At 35.2% G+C, this 10,586-nt stretch overlaps 1 long non-coding RNA gene across 1 annotated transcript; it reads right to left on the minus strand.

Moving 5' to 3' along the window:
- Nucleotides 1–254: 254 nt before the first annotated feature.
- LOC147846247 (uncharacterized) lies at nt 255–7,899 on the minus strand. The gene is made up of 3 exons (XR_015478351.1): nt 7,341–7,899; nt 2,878–3,248; nt 255–1,389 (listed from the first exon to the last, which is right to left on the minus strand). It is a non-coding gene; the product is annotated as an uncharacterized LOC147846247 (long non-coding RNA).
- Between the last annotated feature and the right edge of the window lie 2,687 nt (nt 7,900–10,586).

The raw sequence follows: 10,586 nt of genomic DNA on the forward strand, positions 1-10,586 counted from the left end.
TTTCAACGTCCAATTCAGAATGTAATAAAACCAGATCCAGCCATAAAATGCATCATTCTTTTTTGTTTTAGACAACATTTCCTGCACTGTTAAACATGTTAAAGCAAGTTGCAAGTGAAAATCTATGTCTCTGACTGAGTTTGCATTACTGTAATTTGACCTCTCTGCTGGCTGAGATAAGCTCATTTTCATCGTCCAATTCAAAAGTGATAAAAACAGATCCAGCCATAAAATACATCATTCTTTTTTGTTTTAGACAACATTTCATGCACTGTTAAACATGTTAAAGCAAGTTGCAAGTGAAAATCTATGTCTCTGACTGAGTTTGCATTACTGTGATTTGACCTCTCTGCTGGCTGAGATAAGCTCATTTTCAACGTCCAATTCAGAAAGTGATAAAAACAGATCCAGCCATAAAATGCATCATTCTTTTTTGTTTTAGACAACATTTCATGCACTGTTAAACATGTTAAAGCAAGTTGAAAGTGAAAATCTATGTCTCTGACTGAGTTTGCATTACTGTGATTTGACCTCTCTGCTGGCTGAGATAAGCTCATTTTCAACGTCCAATTCAGAATGTAATAACACCAGATCCAGCCATAAAATGCATCATTCTTTTTTTTGTTTTAGACAACATTTCATGCACTGTTAAACATGTTAAAGCAAGTTGAAAGTGAAAATCTATGTCTCTGACTGAGTTTGCATTACTGTGATTTGACCTCTCTGCTGGCTGAGATAAGCTCATTTTCAACGTCCAATTCAGAAAGTGATAAAAACAGATCCAGCCATAAAATGCATCATTCTTTTTTGTTTTAGACAACATTTCATGCACTGTTAAACATGTTAAAGCAAGTTGCAAGTGAAAATCTAAGTCTCTGACTGAGTTTGCATTACTGTGATTTGACCTCTCTGCTGGCTGAGATAAGCTCATTTTCAACGTCCAATTCAGAATGTAATAAAACCAGATCCAGCCATAAAATGCATCATTCTTTTTTGTTTTAGACAACATTTCATGCACTGTTAAACATGTTAAAGCAAGTTGCAAGTGAAAATCTATGTCTCTGACTGAGTTTGCATTACTGTGATTTGACCTCTCTGCTGGCTGAGATAAGCTCATTTTCAACGTCCAATTCAGAAAGTGATAAAAATAGATCCAGACATAAAATGCATCATTCTTTTTTGTTTTAGACAACATTTCATGCACTGTTAAACATGTTAAAGCAAGTTGCAAGTGAAAATCTATGTCTCTGACTGAGTTTGCATTACTGTGATTTGACCTCTCTGCTGGCTGAGATAAGCTCATTTTCAACGTCCAATTCAGAAAGTGATAAAAACAGATCCAGCCATAAAATGCATCATTCTTTTTTGTTTTAGACAACATTTCATGCACTGTTAAACATGTTAAAGCAAGTTGCAAGTGAAAATCTATGTCTCTGACTGAGTTTGCATTACTGTGATTTGACCTCTCTGCTGGCTGAGATAAGCTCATTTTCATCGTCCAATTCAAAAGTGATAAAAACAGATCCAGCCATAAAATACATCATTCTTTTTTGTTTTAGACAACATTTCATGCACTGTTAAACATGTTAAAGCAAGTTGCAAGTGAAAATCTATGTCTCTGACTGAGTTTGCATTACTGTGATTTGACCTCTCTGCTGGCTGAGATAAGCTCATTTTCAACGTCCAATTCAGAAAGTGATAAAAACAGATCCAGACATAAAATGCATCATTCTTTTTTGTTTTAGACAACATTTCCTGCACTGTTAAACATGTTAAAGCAAGTTGCAAGTGAAAATCTATGTCTCTGACTGAGTTTGCATTACTGTGATTTGACCTCTCTGCTGGCTGAGATAAGCTCATTTTCAACGTCCAATTCAGAAAGTGATAAAAACAGATCCAGCCATAAAATGCATCATTCTTTTTTGTTTTAGACAACATTTCCTGCACTGTTAAACATGTTAAAGCAAGTTGCAAGTGAAAATCTATGTCTCTGACTGAGTTTGCATTACTGTGATTTGACCTCTCTGCTGGCTGAGATAAGCTCATTTTCAACGTCCAATTCAGAAAGTGATAAAAACAGATCCAGCCATAAAATGGATCATTCTTTTTTGTTTTAGACAACATTCCATGCACTGTTAAACATGTTAAAGCAAGTTGCAAGTGAAAATCTATGTCTCTGACTGAGTTTGCATTACTGTGATTTGACCTCTCTGCTGGCTGAGATAAGCTCATTTTCAACGTCCAATTCAGAAAGTGATAAAAACAGATCCAGACATAAAATGCATCATTCTTTTTTGTTTTAGACAACATTTCCTGCACTGTTAAACATGTTAAAGCAAGTTGCAAGTGAAAATCTATGTCTCTGACTGAGTTTGCATTACTGTGATTTGACCTCTCTGCTGGCTGAGATAAGCTCATTTTCAACGTCCAATTCAGAAAGTGATAAAAACAGATCCAGCCATAAAATGCATAATTCTTTTTTGTTTTAGACAACATTTCCTGCACTGTTAAACATGTTAAAGCAAGTTGCAAGTGAAAATCTATGTCTCTGACTGAGTTTGCATTACTGTGATTTGACCTCTCTGCTGGCTGAGATAAGCTCATTTTCAACGTCCAATTTAGAAAGTGATAAAAACAGATCCAGCCATAAAATGGATCATTCTTTTTTGTTTTAGACAACATTTCATGCACTGTTAAACATGTTAAAGCAAATTGCAAGAGAAAAGCTATGTCCCTGACTGAGTTTGCATTACTGTGATTTGACCTCTCTGCTGGCTGAGATAAGCTCATTTTCAACGTCCAATTCAGAATGTAATAAAACCAGATCCAGCTATAAAATGCATCATTCTTTTTTGTTTTAGACAACATTTCATGCACTGTTAAACATGTTAAAGCAAGTTGCAAGTGAAAATCTATGTCTCTGACTGAGTTTGCATTACTGTGATTTGACCTCTCTGCTGGCTGAGATAAGCTCATTTTCAACGTCCAATTCAGAAAATGATAAAAATAGATCCAGACATAAAATGCATCATTCTTTTTTGTTTTAGACAACATTTCATGCACTGTTAAACATGTTAAAGCAAGTTGCTAGAGAAAATCTATGTCCCTGGCTGAGTTTGCATTACTGTGATTTGACCTCTCTGCTGGCTGAGATAAGCTCATTTTCAACGTCCAATTCAGAATGTAATAAAACCAGATCCAGCTATAAAATGCATCATTCTTTTTTGTTTAAGACAACATTTCATGCACTGTTAAACATGTTAAAGCAAGTTGCAAGTGAAAATCTATGTCTCTGACTGAGTTTGCATTTCTGTGATTTGACCTCTCTGCTGGCTAAGATAAGCTCATTTTCAACGTCCAATTCAGAATGTAATAAAACCAGATCCAGCCATAAAATGCATCATTCTTTTTTGTTTTAGACAACATTTCATGCACTGTTAAACATGGTTAAGCAAGTTGCAAGTGAAAATCTATGTCTCTGACTGAGTTTGCATTACTGTGATTTGACCTCTCTGCTGGCTGAGATAAGCTCATTTTCAACGTCCAATTCAGAAAGTGATAAAAATAGATCCAGACATAAAATGCATCATTCTTTTTTGTTTTAGACAACATTTCATGCACTGTTAAACATGTTAAAGCAAGTTGCAAGTGAAAATCTATGTCTCTGACTGAGTTTGCATTACTGTGATTTGACCTCTCTGCTGACTGAGATAAGCTCATTTTCAACGTCCAATTCAGAAAGTGATAAAAACAGATCCAGCCATAAAATGCATCATTCTTTTTTGTTTTAGACAACATTTCCTGCACTGTTAAACATGTTAAAAAAAGTTGCAAGTGAAAATCTATGTCTCTGACTGAGTTTGCATTACTGTGATTTGACCTCTCTGCTGGCTGAGATAAGCTCATTTTCAACGTCCAATTCAGAAAATGATAAAAACAGATCCAGCCATAACATGGATCATTCTTTTTTGTTTTAGACAACATTTCATGCACTGTTAAACATGTTAAAGCAAGTTGCAAGTGAAAATCTATGTCTCTGACTGAGTTTGCATTACTGTGATTTGACCTCTCTGCTGGCTGAGATAAGCTCATTTTCAACGTCCAATTCAGAAAGTGATAAAAACAGATCCAGCCATAAAATGCATCATTCTTTTTTGTTTTAGACAACATTTCCTGCACTGTTAAACATGTTAAAAAAAGTTGCAAGTGAAAATCTATGTCTCTGACTGAGTTTGCATTACTGTGATTTGACCTCTCTGCTGGCTGAGATAAGCTCATTTTCAACGTCCAATTCAGAAAATGATAAAAACAGATCCAGCCATAACATGGATCATTCTTTTTTGTTTTAGACAACATTTCATGCACTGTTAAACATGTTAAAGCAAGTTGCAAGTGAAAATCTATGTCTCTGACTGAGTTTGCATTACTGTGATTTGACCTCTCTGCTGGCTGAGATAAGCTCATTTTCAACGTCCAATTCAGAATGTAATAAAACCAGATCCAGCTATAAAATGCATCATTCTTTTTTGTTTTAGACAACATTTCATGCACTGTTAAACATGTTAAAGCAAGTTGCAAGTGAAAATCTATGTCTCTGACTGAGTTTGCATTAATGTGATTTGACCTCTCTGCTGGCTGAGATAAGCTCATTTTCAACGTCCAATTCAGAATGTAATAAAACCAGATCCAGCTATAAAATGCATCATTCTTTTTTGTTTTAGACAACATTTCATGCACTGTTAAACATGTTAAAGCAAGTTGCAAGTGAAAATCTATGTCTCTGACTGAGTTTGCATTACTGTGATTTGACCTCTCTGCTGGCTGAGATAAGCTCATTTTCAACGTCCAATTCAGAATGTAATAAAACCAGATCCAGACATAAAATGCATCATTCTTTTTTGTTTTAGACAACATTTCATGCACTGTTAAACATGTTAAAGCAAGTTGCAAGAGAAAACATATGTCTCTGACTGAGTTTGCATTACTGTGATTTGACCTCTCTGCTGGCTGAGATAAGCTCATTTTCAACGTCCAATTCAGAATGTAATAAAACCAGATCCAGCCATAAAATGCATCATTCTTTTTTGTTTTAGACAACATTTCATGCACTGTTAAACATGTTAAAGCAAGTTGCAAGTGAAAATCTATGTCTCTGACTGAGTTTGCATTACTGTGATTTGACCTCTCTGCTGGCTGAGATAAGCTCATTTTCAACGTCCAATTCAGAAAGTGATAAAAACAGATCCAGCCATAAAATGCATCATTCTTTTTTGTTTTAGACAACATTTCATGCACTGTTAAACATGTTAAAGCAAGTTGCAAGTGAAAATCTATGTCTCTGACTGAGTTTGCATTACTGTGATTTGACCTCTCTGCTGGCTGAGATAAGCTCATTTTCAGCGTCCAATTCAGAATGTAATAAAACCAGATCCAGCTATAAAATGCATCATTCTTTTTTGTTTTAGACAACATTTCATGCACTGTTAAACATGTTAAAGCAAGTTGCAAGAGAAAATCTATGTCCCTGACTGAGTTTGCATTACTGTGATTTGACCTCTCTGCTGGCTGAGATAAGCTCATTTTCAACGTCCAATTCAGAATGTAATAAAACCAGATCCAGCTATAAAATGCATCATTCTTTTTTGTTTTAGACAACATTTCATGCACTGTTAAACATGTTAAAGCAAGTTGCAAGTTAAAATCTATGTCTCTGACTGAGTTTGCATTACTGTGATTTGACCACTCTGCTGGCTGAGATAAGCTCATTTTCAACGTCCAATTCAGAAAGTGATAAAAACAGATCCAGCCATAAAATGCATCATTCTTTTTTGTTTTAGACAACATTTCATGCACTGTTAAACATGTTAAAGCAAGTTGCAAGAGAAAATCTATGTCCCTGACTGAGTTTGCATTACTGTGATTTGACCTCTCTGCTGGCTGAGATAAGCTCATTTTCAACGTCGATTTCAGAAAATGATAAAAACAGATCCAGCCATAACATGGATAATTCTTTTTTGTTTTAGACAACATTTCATGCACTGTTAAACATGTTAAAGCAAGTTGCAAGTGAAAATCTGTGTCTCTGACAGAGTTTGCATTACTGTGATTTGACCTCTCTGCTGGCTGAGATAAGCTCATTTTCAACGTCCAATTCAGAATGTAATAAAACCAGATCCAGCTATAAAATGCATCATTCTTTTTTGTTTTAGACAACATTTCATGCACTGTTAAACATGTTAAAGCAAGTTGCAAGTGAAAATCTATGTCTCTGACTGAGTTTGCATTACTGTGATTTGACCTCTCTGCTGGCTGAGATAAGCTCATTTTCAACGTCCAATTCAGAAAGTGATAAAAATAGATCCAGACATAAAATGCATCATTCTTTTTTGTTTTAGACAACATTTCATGCACTGTTAAACATGTTAAAGCAAGTTGCAAGTGAAAATCTCTGTCTCTGACTGAGTTTGCATTACTTTGATTTGACCTCTCTGCTGGCTGAGATAAGCTCATTTTCAACGTCCAATTCAGAATGTAATAAAACCAGATCCAGCCATAAAATGCATCATTCTTTTTTGTTTTAGACAACATTTCATGCACTGTTAAACATGTTAAAGCAAGTTGCAAGTGAAAATCTATGTCTCTGACTGAGTTTGCATTACTGTGATTTGACCTCTCTGCTGGCTGAGATAAGCTCATTTTCAATGTCCAATTCAGAATGTAATAAAACCAGATCCAGCTATAAAATGCATCATTCTTTTTTGTTTTAGACAACATTTCATGCACTGTTAAACATGTTAAAGCAAGTTGCAAGTGAAAATCTATGTCTCTGACTGAGTTTGCATTTCTGTGATTTGACCTCTCTGCTGGCTAAGATAAGCTCATTTTCAACGTCCAATTCAGAATGTAATAAAACCAGATCCAGCCATAAAATGCATCATTCTTTTTTGTTTTAGACAACATTTCCTGCACTGTTAAACATGTTAAAGCAAGTTGCAAGTGAAAATCTATGTCTCTGACTGAGTTTGCATTACTGTAATTTGACCTCTCTGCTGGCTGAGATAAGCTCATTTTCATCGTCCAATTCAAAAGTGATAAAAACAGATCCAGCCATAAAATACATCATTCTTTTTTGTTTTAGACAACATTTCATGCACTGTTAAACATGTTAAAGCAAGTTGCAAGTGAAAATCTATGTCTCTGACTGAGTTTGCATTACTGTGATTTGACCTCTCTGCTGGCTGAGATAAGCTCATTTTCAACGTCCAATTCAGAAAGTGATAAAAACAGATCCAGCCATAAAATGCATCATTCTTTTTTGTTTTAGACAACATTTCATGCACTGTTAAACATGTTAAAGCAAGTTGAAAGTGAAAATCTATGTCTCTGACTGAGTTTGCATTACTGTGATTTGACCTCTCTGCTGGCTGAGATAAGCTCATTTTCAACGTCCAATTCAGAATGTAATAACACCAGATCCAGCCATAAAATGCATCATTCTTTTTTTTGTTTTAGACAACATTTCATGCACTGTTAAACATGTTAAAGCAAGTTGAAAGTGAAAATCTATGTCTCTGACTGAGTTTGCATTACTGTGATTTGACCTCTCTGCTGGCTGAGATAAGCTCATTTTCAACGTCCAATTCAGAAAGTGATAAAAACAGATCCAGCCATAAAATGCATCATTCTTTTTTGTTTTAGACAACATTTCATGCACTGTTAAACATGTTAAAGCAAGTTGCAAGTGAAAATCTAAGTCTCTGACTGAGTTTGCATTACTGTGATTTGACCTCTCTGCTGGCTGAGATAAGCTCATTTTCAACGTCCAATTCAGAATGTAATAAAACCAGATCCAGCCATAAAATGCATCATTCTTTTTTGTTTTAGACAACATTTCATGCACTGTTAAACATGTTAAAGCAAGTTGCAAGTGAAAATCTATGTCTCTGACTGAGTTTGCATTACTGTGATTTGACCTCTCTGCTGGCTGAGATAAGCTCATTTTCAACGTCCAATTCAGAAAGTGATAAAAATAGATCCAGACATAAAATGCATCATTCTTTTTTGTTTTAGACAACATTTCATGCACTGTTAAACATGTTAAAGCAAGTTGCAAGTGAAAATCTATGTCTCTGACTGAGTTTGCATTACTGTGATTTGACCTCTCTGCTGGCTGAGATAAGCTCATTTTCAACGTCCAATTCAGAAAGTGATAAAAACAGATCCAGCCATAAAATGCATCATTCTTTTTTGTTTTAGACAACATTTCATGCACTGTTAAACATGTTAAAGCAAGTTGCAAGTGAAAATCTATGTCTCTGACTGAGTTTGCATTACTGTGATTTGACCTCTCTGCTGGCTGAGATAAGCTCATTTTCATCGTCCAATTCAAAAGTGATAAAAACAGATCCAGCCATAAAATACATCATTCTTTTTTGTTTTAGACAACATTTCATGCACTGTTAAACATGTTAAAGCAAGTTGCAAGTGAAAATCTATGTCTCTGACTGAGTTTGCATTACTGTGATTTGACCTCTCTGCTGGCTGAGATAAGCTCATTTTCAACGTCCAATTCAGAAAGTGATAAAAACAGATCCAGACATAAAATGCATCATTCTTTTTTGTTTTAGACAACATTTCCTGCACTGTTAAACATGTTAAAGCAAGTTGCAAGTGAAAATCTATGTCTCTGACTGAGTTTGCATTACTGTGATTTGACCTCTCTGCTGGCTGAGATAAGCTCATTTTCAACGTCCAATTCAGAAAGTGATAAAAACAGATCCAGCCATAAAATGCATCATTCTTTTTTGTTTTAGACAACATTTCCTGCACTGTTAAACATGTTAAAGCAAGTTGCAAGTGAAAATCTATGTCTCTGACTGAGTTTGCATTACTGTGATTTGACCTCTCTGCTGGCTGAGATAAGCTCATTTTCAACGTCCAATTCAGAAAGTGATAAAAACAGATCCAGCCATAAAATGGATCATTCTTTTTTGTTTTAGACAACATTCCATGCACTGTTAAACATGTTAAAGCAAGTTGCAAGTGAAAATCTATGTCTCTGACTGAGTTTGCATTACTGTGATTTGACCTCTCTGCTGGCTGAGATAAGCTCATTTTCAACGTCCAATTCAGAAAGTGATAAAAACAGATCCAGACATAAAATGCATCATTCTTTTTTGTTTTAGACAACATTTCCTGCACTGTTAAACATGTTAAAGCAAGTTGCAAGTGAAAATCTATGTCTCTGACTGAGTTTGCATTACTGTGATTTGACCTCTCTGCTGGCTGAGATAAGCTCATTTTCAACGTCCAATTCAGAAAGTGATAAAAACAGATCCAGCCATAAAATGCATAATTCTTTTTTGTTTTAGACAACATTTCCTGCACTGTTAAACATGTTAAAGCAAGTTGCAAGTGAAAATCTATGTCTCTGACTGAGTTTGCATTACTGTGATTTGACCTCTCTGCTGGCTGAGATAAGCTCATTTTCAACGTCCAATTTAGAAAGTGATAAAAACAGATCCAGCCATAAAATGGATCATTCTTTTTTGTTTTAGACAACATTTCATGCACTGTTAAACATGTTAAAGCAAATTGCAAGAGAAAAGCTATGTCCCTGACTGAGTTTGCATTACTGTGATTTGACCTCTCTGCTGGCTGAGATAAGCTCATTTTCAACGTCCAATTCAGAATGTAATAAAACCAGATCCAGCTATAAAATGCATCATTCTTTTTTGTTTTAGACAACATTTCATGCACTGTTAAACATGTTAAAGCAAGTTGCAAGTGAAAATCTATGTCTCTGACTGAGTTTGCATTACTGTGATTTGACCTCTCTGCTGGCTGAGATAAGCTCATTTTCAACGTCCAATTCAGAAAATGATAAAAATAGATCCAGACATAAAATGCATCATTCTTTTTTGTTTTAGACAACATTTCATGCACTGTTAAACATGTTAAAGCAAGTTGCTAGAGAAAATCTATGTCCCTGGCTGAGTTTGCATTACTGTGATTTGACCTCTCTGCTGGCTGAGATAAGCTCATTTTCAACGTCCAATTCAGAATGTAATAAAACCAGATCCAGCTATAAAATGCATCATTCTTTTTTGTTTAAGACAACATTTCATGCACTGTTAAACATGTTAAAGCAAGTTGCAAGTGAAAATCTATGTCTCTGACTGAGTTTGCATTTCTGTGATTTGACCTCTCTGCTGGCTAAGATAAGCTCATTTTCAACGTCCAATTCAGAATGTAATAAAACCAGATCCAGCCATAAAATGCATCATTCTTTTTTGTTTTAGACAACATTTCATGCACTGTTAAACATGGTTAAGCAAGTTGCAAGTGAAAATCTATGTCTCTGACTGAGTTTGCATTACTGTGATTTGACCTCTCTGCTGGCTGAGATAAGCTCATTTTCAACGTCCAATTCAGAAAGTGATAAAAATAGATCCAGACATAAAATGCATCATTCTTTTTTGTTTTAGACAACATTTCATGCACTGTTAAACATGTTAAAGCAAGTTGCAAGTGAAAATCTATGTCTCTGACTGAGTTTGCATTACTGTGATTTGACCTCTCTGCTG

The sequence above is a fragment of the Danio rerio genome, chromosome 2 (assembly GCF_052040795.2).
Source record: "Danio rerio strain M-AB ecotype USA chromosome 2, GRCz13ab, whole genome shotgun sequence".
Classification (NCBI taxonomy): domain Eukaryota; kingdom Metazoa; phylum Chordata; class Actinopteri; order Cypriniformes; family Danionidae; genus Danio; species Danio rerio.